Source organism: Phoca vitulina, unplaced genomic scaffold (assembly GCF_004348235.1).
Source record: "Phoca vitulina isolate PV1807 unplaced genomic scaffold, GSC_HSeal_1.0 scaffold3, whole genome shotgun sequence".
Lineage (NCBI taxonomy): Eukaryota > Metazoa > Chordata > Mammalia > Carnivora > Phocidae > Phoca > Phoca vitulina.
In genome coordinates, this window is record NW_022589706.1 from 55,673,504 (window position 1) to 55,684,808 (window position 11,305).

At 42.0% G+C, this 11,305-nt stretch overlaps 1 pseudogene; it reads right to left on the minus strand.

Moving 5' to 3' along the window:
* On the minus strand, positions 1 to 10,508 carry LOC116630265 (annotated as a pseudogene).
* Between the last annotated feature and the right edge of the window lie 797 nt (positions 10,509 to 11,305).

Sequence of the window (11,305 nt, forward strand, 5' to 3'; positions counted from 1 at the left end):
CTTTCAATATTAGCTCTTAACACGTCCATGGGTTTGGCAGAAAGCAAATTCATGACCTCGAAGTAGTAGTAGGTCTCAAAGTGATAACCAGAGACTTGTCAGCAGATTCTCCTCTCTTCACTGTCATTGAGGAGGTAATGGGACGTTATGAACACATTCGATTCCTATGTTCCTGAAATGACCTGTGTATTCTTTAATATTCAGCTGTACCAAACAGGTTTTTTTTTTTTTTTTTGAAAGAGTATATGAGGAAGTTATCACTGTGCCCCTTTTTGAGTGGTATTTTCTGCTTTATTTCCATTTTCAACACTGATAGGATATGGTGCTCTTCCTAAAAGAAACTGTTCCCATTTGGGAATATATTCTTCTATTGATACCCAGTAAAGAGTCTCAAGAGAAACCATCTCTGGTGGTGGAATTGGGTGAATCCGGGTCTGTAGAGACTTTGCTGTTGTTTCTATATCCTTTAAAAGACTAAGGTTCCTTATAAAAGAAGTCTTAGCTGCTTGCATCTAACATGCCTTTTCCTCGTTTTCATCTACAGATTGACTCTCCATTTGTTGAAGTAATGTTGATCTTTGTGAGACTATTTCCTCACGTCTTTTAGAAAGGCGAATCTCTTGAGCAAAGAAGGAAGCCACCTTTATTCAAAGCTGCCTTGTGAGCTTTCTTGACTGAAGAGCCTGCACCAGTACAGATAAAGATCAAGTGAAGTGCATGCTTCGAAGGCTCAGAGCCTGATGGCAAATCTTCTGGTTGGGTGAAAAAGCCGAAGGTGACTGTCCCACTGTCACCGCTGTGCTCGGACCTCTTCTGTAAAGGCGCTGCTCCTGTCAGGGCAATCGTTTTTATTATTATTTTATTTTATTTTATTTATTTAATTAACATTTAATGTATTATTTGTTTCAGGGGTACAGGTCAGTGATTCATCAGTCTTACACAATTCACAGCACTCACCATAGCACACACCCTCCCCAATGTCCATCACCCAGCCACCCCATCCCTCCCACCCCCCACCACTCCAGCAACCCTCAGTTTGTTTCCTGAGATTAAGAGTCTCTATGGTTTGTCTTCCTCTCTGGTTTCCTCTTGTTTCATTTTTCCTTCCCTTCCCCTATGATCCTCTGTCTTGTTTCTCAAATTCCTCATATCAGTGAGATCATATGATAATTGTCTTTCTCTGATTGACTTATTTCGCTTAGCATAATACCCTCTAGTTCCATCCATGTCATTGCAAATGGCAAGATTTCATTTTTTGATGGCTGCATAATATTCCATTGTGTGTATCTATATCTATATCTATATCTATCTATATCTCACATCTTCTTTATCCATTCATCTGTTGATGGACATCTAGGCTCTTTCTGTAGTTTGGCTACTGTAGACATTGCTGCTATAAACATTGGGCTACAGGTGCCCCTTCAGATCACTACATTTGTATCGTTGGGGTAAATACCCAGTAGTGCAATTGCTGGGTTGTAGGGTAAATCTATTTTCAACTTTCTGAGGAATGTCCATACTGTTTTCCAGAGTGGCTGCACCAGCTTGCATTCCTACCAACAGTGTAGGAAAGCTCCCCTTTCTCCATATCCTTGCCAACATCTGTCGTTTCCTGACTTGTTAATTTTAGCCATTCTGACTGGTGTAAGGTGGTATCTCATTGAGGTTTTGATTTGGATTTCCCTGATGCAGAGCGATGTTGAGCACTTTTTCATGTGTCTGTTGGCCATTTGGATGTCTTCTTTGCAGAAATATCTGTTCATGTCTTCTGCCCATTTCTTGATTGGATCATTTGTTCTTTGGGTGTTGAGTTTGATAAATTCTTTATAGATTTTGGATACTAGCCCTTTATCTGATATGTCATTTGCAAATATCTTCTCCCATTCTGTTTGTTGTCTTTTGGTTTTGTTGACTATTTCCCTTGCTGTGCTAAAGCTTTTTATCTTGAGGAAGTCCCAGTAGTTCATTTTTGCCCTTGCTTCCCTTGCCTTTGGTGATGTTTCTAGGAAGAAGTTGCTGTGGCCGAGGTCAAAGAGGTTGCTGCCTGTGTTCTCCTCAAGGATTTTGATGGATTCCTGTCTCACATTTAGGTCTTTCATCCATTTTGAGTCTATTTTTGTGTGTGGTGTATCGATGGTTCTTATTTTTTTATCCAATCTGATACTCTGTGTCTTTTCATTGGGGCATTTAGCCCATTTACATTCAGGGTAACTATTGAAAGATATGAATTTAGTGCCATTGTATTGCCTGTAAGGTGACTGTTACTGTATATTGTCTCTTTTCTTTTCTGGTCTATGTTACTTTTAGGCTCTCTCTTTGCTTAGAGGACCCCTTTCAATATTTCTTGTAGGGCTGGTTTGGTGTTCGCAAATTCTTTTAGTTTTTGTTTGTCCTGGAAGCTTTTTATCTCTCCTTCTATTTTCAATGACAGCCTAGCTGGATATAGTATTCTTGGCTGCATATTTTTCTCATTCAGTGCTCTGAATATATCATGCCAGTCCTTTCTGGCCTGCCAGGTCTCTGTGGATAGGTCTGCTGCCAATCTAGTGTTTCTGCCATTGTAGGTTACAGACCTCTTGTCCCGAGCTGCTTTCAGGATTTTCTCTTTGTCTCTGAGACTTGTAAGTTTTACTATTAGATGTCAGGGTGTTGACCTATTTTTATTGATTTTGAAGGGGGTTCTCTGTGCCTCCTGGATTTTGATGCCTGTTTCCTTCCCCAAATTAGGGACGTTCTCCACTGTAATTTGCTCCAATATACCTTCTGCCCTTCTCTCTCTTTCTTCTTCTTCTGGGATCCCAATTATTCTAATATTGTTTCATCTCATGGTATCACTTATCTCTTGAATTCTGCCCTCGTGATCCAGTAGTTGTTTATCTCTTTTTCTCAGCTTCTTTATTCTCCATCATTTGGTCTTCTATATCACTAATTCTCTCTTCTGCCTCATTTATTCTAGCAGTTAGAGCCTCCATTTTTTATTGCACCTCATTAATAGCCTTTTTGATTTCGACTTGATTAGATTTTAGTTCTTTTATTTCTCCAGAAAGGGATTCTCTAGTATCTTCCATGCTTTTTTCAAGCCCAGCTAGTATCTTTATAATTGTCATTCTGAACTCTAGCTCTGACATCTTACTAATGTCTGTATTGATTCGGTCCCTGGCAGTCAGTACTGCCTCTTTCTTTTTTTTTTTTTTAAGATTATTTATTTATTTATTTGACAGAGAGAGAGATAGCGAGAGCAGGAACACAAGCAGGGGGAGTGGGAGAGGGAGAAGCAGGCTTCCTGCCGATCAGGGAGCCTGATGTGGGGCTCGATCCCAGGACCTTGGGATCATGACCTGAGCCACCCAGGCACCCCATTTGTTCTTTTTTTTGAGGTGAGTTTTTCTGTTTTGTCATTTTGTCCAGAGAAGAATAGATGAACGAGAGAACAAAATACTAAAATGGCAACAACAACCCCAGAGAAATATACACTAAACAAATCAGAAGAGACCCAGAACTGGGGTGAAAAGAAAGGAAAAAAAAAAAAAAATATGATCATGCTGGTGAATAGAACAGAGCCACACACTAGATTTTGGGTGTATTTTGGTCTGTTAGAAGAAACTGCCTCCCAAAATTTTAAAGAAAGAAAAGCTTATGTATATACAAAAATAAAGGTAAATACAATGAAGGGATGGAATAGGGCTGTAAAGATGAAAATTAAAAAGATTTTTAAAAAGGAATTGATAAGATGTTGGTTGAAAAAGGAAAGAAGAAAAATTCAAAAAAAAAAAGAAAAAGATAAAATAAAATTAAAAAATTAACTTTGAAAGACTAAAGAATCATGGGGAAAAAAGCCATGAATTCTATGTGCTGTGTTCCCCTAGCACTGGAGTTCTGCCATTCTCATTGATCGGTAAACTTGGTCTTGGCTGGCTGTTCTCGCTGATCTTCTGGGGGAGGGGCCTGTTGCCATGGTTCCCAGATGTCTTTGCCGGAGGCTGAATTGCCCCGCCCTTGCCCGGTCTGGGCTAAATAATCTGCTTGGGTTTCCTCTCGGGAGCTTTTGTTCCCCGCAAGCTTTCTGTACAGCTTTGGAGGCCAAGAGTGAAAATGGTGGCCTCCCAATCTCCACCCCAGAGGAGCCGAGAACTCGGGGCCCCACTGCTCAGTGCGCCCCCAGAGAAAAGCAGTCAATCACTCCCGTCTCCCTGGTCTCCGGCCGCACTCTGTGCTCACCCGGCCTGTGACCAAGCGTTTCTATCTCTGGCACCCGACCCCATGTGGAGTCTCCAAACCTAGCAGATCCCTGCGGTGCGCTCCCGCGCCGCTCCTCCCGGGGGAGGAAGGGGAGTCTCCCCGGATCTTCCACTTGTTGGGTCCCTGCTGGAGGAGCAGTGGACCGACTGTGCCACGGATCATGGTTTATGGCAACCCCGAGCTGAGAGTCCACTCCTCGGCTCCGTCTCTGCAGCCGGCTTCCCTGCTCCGATACCTGGGAGCTCTGCTGCACTCAGGCACCCCTAGTCTTTCTGTGACCCCGAGGGTCCTGAGACCACACTGTCCCGCAAGGGTTCCACCCCCTGCTTAGCCACTGGAGTGACGTCCCTCAGCGGAACAGACTTCTAAAAGTTCCAATTTTGTGCTCCGTGGCTCTATCACTTGCCGGTAGGGGCTGATGGAGGCCCCCTCCCCCGCCGTCTATCCTCCCGAATATCCGCTTGGATTCACTTCTCTGCACGTCCTACCTTCCAGAAAGTAGTCGTTTTTCTGTTCAGAGAATTGTTGCTGTTCTTTTCTTCAATCTCCTGTTGAGTTTGTAGGTGTTCAGAATGGTTTGATCCCTATCTAGCTGAATTCCTGGGACCAGATGAAATCCAGGTCTCCTACTCCTCCGTCATCTTGCTCCTCCCTCCCCAGGGCAATTGTTTTTAAAATAAAATTTCAAACTATTTGTTCTTGATGAACTTCAGGTGGGCATTAGGAGGAGGGAGACCGCTGTCATATGCCAGGGACAGTGGTAGGCACACTCATATTTTCCTTCCTTTACACTAATCCTGTGAGGTAGGATTATATCCCCATTTTACATTTGAAAAAAAAAAAAACTGGGGGAATCTCTGAGAGATTAAATAACTTGCCCAAGATCATGAAGCTAGTAACTGGACACAACAGATATGGATTCCCAGTTAAGGGCTCAAGAGAGATTGTCAACCAATTGAGAGAAAAGAAACTGGTTTTCATTTTTCATATTACCACCTCATCACCATGTCCTGCCATTAACAAAGCTGGCCTGGGGATCTCGAGAAGCACAGGTCCCTAAAATGCATTGAGTAGTTCTATTTAGATTCTCCATTTCAGAAATCCTATGAATCATAGCCCTAATATTTACTGGGAGCTTAACTACATGCTATGCATTGTTCTAAGCACTCTTCATGTGCTAACTCATGTCATCTTCACAAAACCCAATGAGGTAAGTGCTATTACCATTTCATTTTTACAGATGAGGACACTGAGGCATAGAGAGGTTAGAGCACTTTCCTGAGCTTGTACAGCTAGGAAATAGTAGAGCCAGGATTCAGATCTAGGCAGCTGACACCGACATTCATGCTCTTAATACTCTTTAAGCTCATACACCAAAACAAAACGTTGTACATATATGATGAAGTGGTTTGGAGAGATTAAAGGACATTTTAATTAACTATCCCAAACCAACAGAAACCTGTCAGGCTGGCTATTCAGGCTTAAGTCACTTTATAGTTATCATAGGAATTTTAAAGGAAAAGTAATGAAGACAGACATTAAAGGATTTACACCAGTATAAGCACAATTAACTAGGTTCCTTCATTTCTGTAGTAATTAGGATGTCTTATGGCCTTGACCAAGTGTGGAACTTTTTCATATATTTATTTCAGGTAATGAGATGAACAAAGGTGATGTGAAAAACACAGGTTAGAAACTGCCATGGCCCGATAGGGTCCACTTTTAAGTAAAAGTTGGCTTGACTTGGTATGAATAATAGCAAAGGTATCTCTGATTCAGAGTTAATTTTAGATGTCTGCCTGTCCCAGTCCTGTTCCATATATTGTCAGTATCACAGAAAGTAAAGTCCAGCCATTCTAAGGACATACCCAGGAATTTGGGCCCATGGATGAGTTTGGTTTGAGTCCTCCAAGTCCATAGAGACTGAGCATAAATTCAAGCAAAATTTGGAGAGCTCCTTGTAAGGTACCATTTTAGGAGCTAGGTAGGATGGTAAATGATCTTTTCCCCTCCAGTGGCTCAAATTCCATGGTAAAGTCAACCACCTCAAATATTTTTGGTGAATAAAAAATGAATTGTAAATCATAATAACGAATACCATTGAGAACATGAGAGAAGTCTTCTTTTCCTCCAGCTGTTGAACTTGCATTGAACACTGGGCCAATCTGAGCCAGATCCCCAAGGAATGCCCAGAACTGATTGACTGAGGCTGCATTACTGTCCGGACCCGAACCAGTCACAGGTGGAATGAGATTACAGTGGTTACACTAGTCAGAGTCCATCATGAGAGTTGAGTGCAGTCATTCTCCCAAAATGAGTGACTGTTGCACAATGGGGAAGGGGTAGGATAATCACCGAAGAAGCAGCGGTAATGTCCACTAAAAATGCTAAGCACTTGATGCTTACTTAATAGAAGGAGGACTGAAGGGAGTTCTCTTGGAGGTAAAGGGGAAGCAAAGATTCTACCCCTGGGAGATGTGGGGTTGGAGTGGGGACTTTAAAGACAGTGGTGGAGACCCACGACTAAGGAATTTTTAGGCAAAGTGTACAACATGAACAACATAAAGAAAGAAAGAGTATGAGAGGGAAGAATAGAAAGCAGAATAATATAATCGGAGAGGAGAAAGAGTGAGGAAGAAGGGAAATACGTGAGCAGGTCAGAGCTGCAGGGTTTAAATGCCGGCCTGAGGAGTCAGAATGTATTCTGTGTCTAAGGGGGAGCTGTTGAAGGTTTTAAGGAAGGTTATGGCATTATTAGGTCTATGTTTGCCAAGACTCTAAAGATTCTTCTGCATCAGGGTTGAGGCTGAATGCCTCCAAGTCACCTTGGGTTAGGCTAGTGTTTCCTGGCCTGGCTCAGCCTTCAGGGACTAGGGACAGAGTCTCCTTTACCTGCACTGTTTCGTCAGATTTTGATCTAGCTCAGGGACCCTGTTTCTACCATTCTACATATATGAGTCTGGTCTTTCCGAGACAGCTGGTCACTGCTCTGTGGACCGGCTGAAGGATCCTGCCAGGGTCCTGGGGAATTTGGCTCCTCATTCCACACTTAGCTTCAGGACCTCCACATGCAGAAGGCAGGGTTCCTAGCTCAGCTCTGATCACCAAGGATTCAGCAGGTAAAGGCAACTCTGAGGCCAACACAGGGCCAACTCCAAAGAGGCTATGCACATGAATTTATTGTACCTGTTTAGGGCCAGATTCCCAAGGAAGTCTAGGAAGGATGTGATGGGAAGGAGAAAAGGAGAGTGCTTACCCATCTCAGGTTCAAAGAAATAACATTGTAATATAAAATATTACAAAATTATAGAATAAAATTATAATTTGGTCTCCAGGTATACTCCAGTGGTAATAAGAGCACATTAAATATTTACCCAGCCAAATGCAGTTTGTTCACTAGGACAAAAATTCTGTGAAATTCTTTATGGGGGCTACACTCTTCATCTCAGTTCTCAGTGAAAGTCCCTCATCCAAACAGCTCCAGGATTAACAACCTCTGCTCACGGTAGAAGGGGAAAAGGGCAACATCTTATTCTCTGGAGTAAACAGAACAAAAATAACTGAAATGGAGGCACATACTCATAAAAGTATGAAATTTCAAACTTGGGTTAATACCATGTATTTTCTTTTTTTTTTTTTTTTTTTTTTTTTTAAGATTTTATTTATTTATTTGAGAGAGAGAGAATGAGAGAGAGCACATGAGAGGGGGGAGGGTCAGAGGGAGAAGCAGACTCCCTGCCGAGCAGGGAGCCCGATGCGGGACTCGATCCCGGGACTCCAGGATCATGACCTGAGCCGAAGGCAGTCGCCCAACCAACTGAGCCACCCAGGCGCCCCAATACCATGTATTTTCTATCCTCATAACTGAGCAACAAATGCAATCGACCTACGGGTAAACCCGGGGAATGTTTCTGAGCCACTATTCCTCGAGTGCTTCCTTTGTGCTAGGCACTTGGCTAAATACTTAATTTTTGTTTTGTCCAATATGGTGGCCACCATCCCCACGTGGCTAATGAGCACTTGAAATCTGGTTAGTCCAAACTGAGATGTGCTTACATTTCAAAGACTTAGTATGAAAAAAAAGAAATGTTAACATATCTCACTAATATTTTTATGTTGATTATATGTTAAGATAATATTTTTGATTCATCAGGTTCAGTAAGATATATTATCAAAATTAATTTTATCTGTTTCTTTTCACTTTTTAAAATATGACTACTAGGGGGCGCCTGGGTGGCTCAGTTGGTTAAGTGTCTGCCTTTGGCTCAGATCATGATCTCAGGGTCCTGGGATGGAGCCCCACATTAGGCTCCTTGCTCAGCGGGAGTCTGCTTCTCCCTCTGCCTCTGCCCCTCCCCCACCGTCGTGTGCTCTCTCTCTCTCTCTCTCTCAAATAAACAGATAAAAATTTTTAAAAATATGACTATTAGAAAATTTTAAATTACATATATGGCTCACATTGGTGGCTTGCATTATATTTCTATTGGAAAGCATAGTTTTAGATTATTTCTGTACTGCACCCGTACAACAACCGTATGATGTAGACTATTAGTAGGTCTCTTTTCCTGAAGAAGAAACTAAGGTATAGAGGCTGCGAGGGACTTGCCCAGCATTATTAAGTGGTGGGGCTATGATTCAAACCCAGGTTGGTCACCCAAACTAGCCACTATATTATATTGACTCTTTAGCTTGGTTTATGAGTCAACTCTTTTTCTGGGTGACTCAGTGTAGAGCTCTGGGTTATGATCGGATTCCCCCACTAATTGGCTGCATGAGTTCGAGTGATTGTCTTAATCTCCTTATGTCACTAGACATGAGCTTAGTAAGTCTAATGAGTCAATAATGCATTACTGTTTTATTTGAATTGCTTCTTTGGCTTCACAAACTGTGAAAACAAAAATTCAGTTCAACCTAACAAATATTTCTTTAACATCATTATGTACAAATAGAAACAGCCCAAATAAACACTATCAAATATGTTAATTGCTGAAAGGGAGTTAATTATGTTTGGAGGAGCACCAGAATTAATGAGCAAAACACAGTTTAATGTCTCCATTTGTAAAGAGAAGAGCCAGGCTCACTTGAAGCTTAATGAAAAACAGATATAATATTGTTTTTAACTGATATTGATTATATTGGGGGCTCTACATATGGTCATTTTTCAAGTACTCCTACAACATTTACGCAAAGAATCTTCCAGAACTTGAATGCTTTTGAACCAAGAAAGGCATACCAACTCTAAAAATACAAGCAAAGGAAAGTAAATCCTAATGTCATGGTTAAATATTTCTTTTCGATTATTGTCATATTTTAATTAAACTATACTGGACGAGAATTCAAGTCCCCCCTAACACACTCCAAATGCTCCTTGTTTCCAATTTTTTAATGCATATAGTGATCATAATCTGAGCCCCACTTGAGAAACAGCCCAGGCTTTAGGCTGTAGTTGACCCTAAAAAGCTATGAAGCAGGATTTTTTTGGAACATTTCTATTCAGTTGTGAGACTCCAAATCATAATCTCTGCTCAGGTCTGAATGCAAATGACAAGAAAATCAGAAGACCTAGAATCCTCTTCAGGCCGGGCTCACATAACATTGCCATGGAATTTCAACAACACCCCTGCATTATCCAGGACTTGTCACTAGCCCTGGCTCCTTGCTTCACCATCTGTCCCGTGTGTTTGCTCTTTAACTGCAATCTAACTTGGCTTTGGAGCAGGTATTGTTTCAAACTTTCATAATCCACAATGTGTTCTTTGAAATTACGTCTCAGTGTCACCTTGTAACTATTTCTCTGGCAACATTTTTTTTTCAACTTCAGGTGTAGCCCCTTGGTTAATCTTACTCTTTAATCCATGATGCTCCATCCTCAGTTGGGTGTGCAAGGCCCTCTCTTATTCATTCATTCATACATTCCTTTTCTTCTCCATTCTCCACTTCTATTCCTCTGCCTTCTCCATAAGCAACCATTCCTAAGTGTTTGAAGTATATCCTTCTCTCTGTAGGAGTTCTTGTAAAACGTATATTTTTGTTTTGTGTGCATGCATTTTTAATTTATATAAATCATATTGTAGTAAAAAATCTCAGTTTCTTTCTTCACCCAGCACTACATTTTCAAAAGTCGAACCATGTTGCTGAATATATGTCTAGACTGTTCCTTCTAACCGATGCCTAGTTATCCATCTTATCCATCTGCATCACAGAAATGGACACACACATCACCCTCAACTCACCGATACTACTAATAATGCTGTGACAAATATCCTCATACGTATGTTCCCTATGGGTGAGAATTCCTCTGGATTCCTATCCCTGCAGGGGAAATGTTGGGTCATAAGGAACATATGTATCAGGGTCCAACCAGGAAAGCAGCAGCCACACTAAGTGAATTAAAACTGAGGGATTTAAATGCAAGAACAGGTTCCAGAGGTGATGGAAGAGCTGAGAGCCAAACAGAGGATATGAGGTAACCCAGAGATTAGTAGCAGGAAAGCCCCTACCACATCCAAACCACAGGAATTACTTACAACTGGAGCCTGAGTCTGATGGGAGTTGGAATCATATCGGGGCTGCCTGGTGGGAGCTGAAAGTGAAGGAAGAAATATATATACACCCTTGGAGACAAAGGGAGAGAGAAAATACCCTGTTCTCCCCCCCCCCCCCCCCGCCCCACCTCAGATCTCCTTTCAGTGCCTTCTGCTATTTGAACCCACCCCCAAATGCAGCCTGTAGGTGCCAGGGCCGAGGAGGGACAGGCAGGGGCAAATGAGAGCGCAGACTGTTGTAAACACACCGTTTACTTGGTTTGACTCAGTCCTTTCGATTGCTCTCCATAGTAACAGCACTGGTTCCACTCCTACCAGCAGCAAATCTCTACATCTCATCCACCCTTCACGGCCCATCATTCTCCAAAAAGTAGCAGCTGAGATCTCTTCCAACTTCCTTTGAATGTGTCTAGCCTACTACAGATGCCTCAGGCATCTCCTCAAATCTACCAGCCCGCTGGATCTCAGGGACCCACCCATCCACTGGGCCATAACCTCTCGAGGCCAATTGAAATGATTAT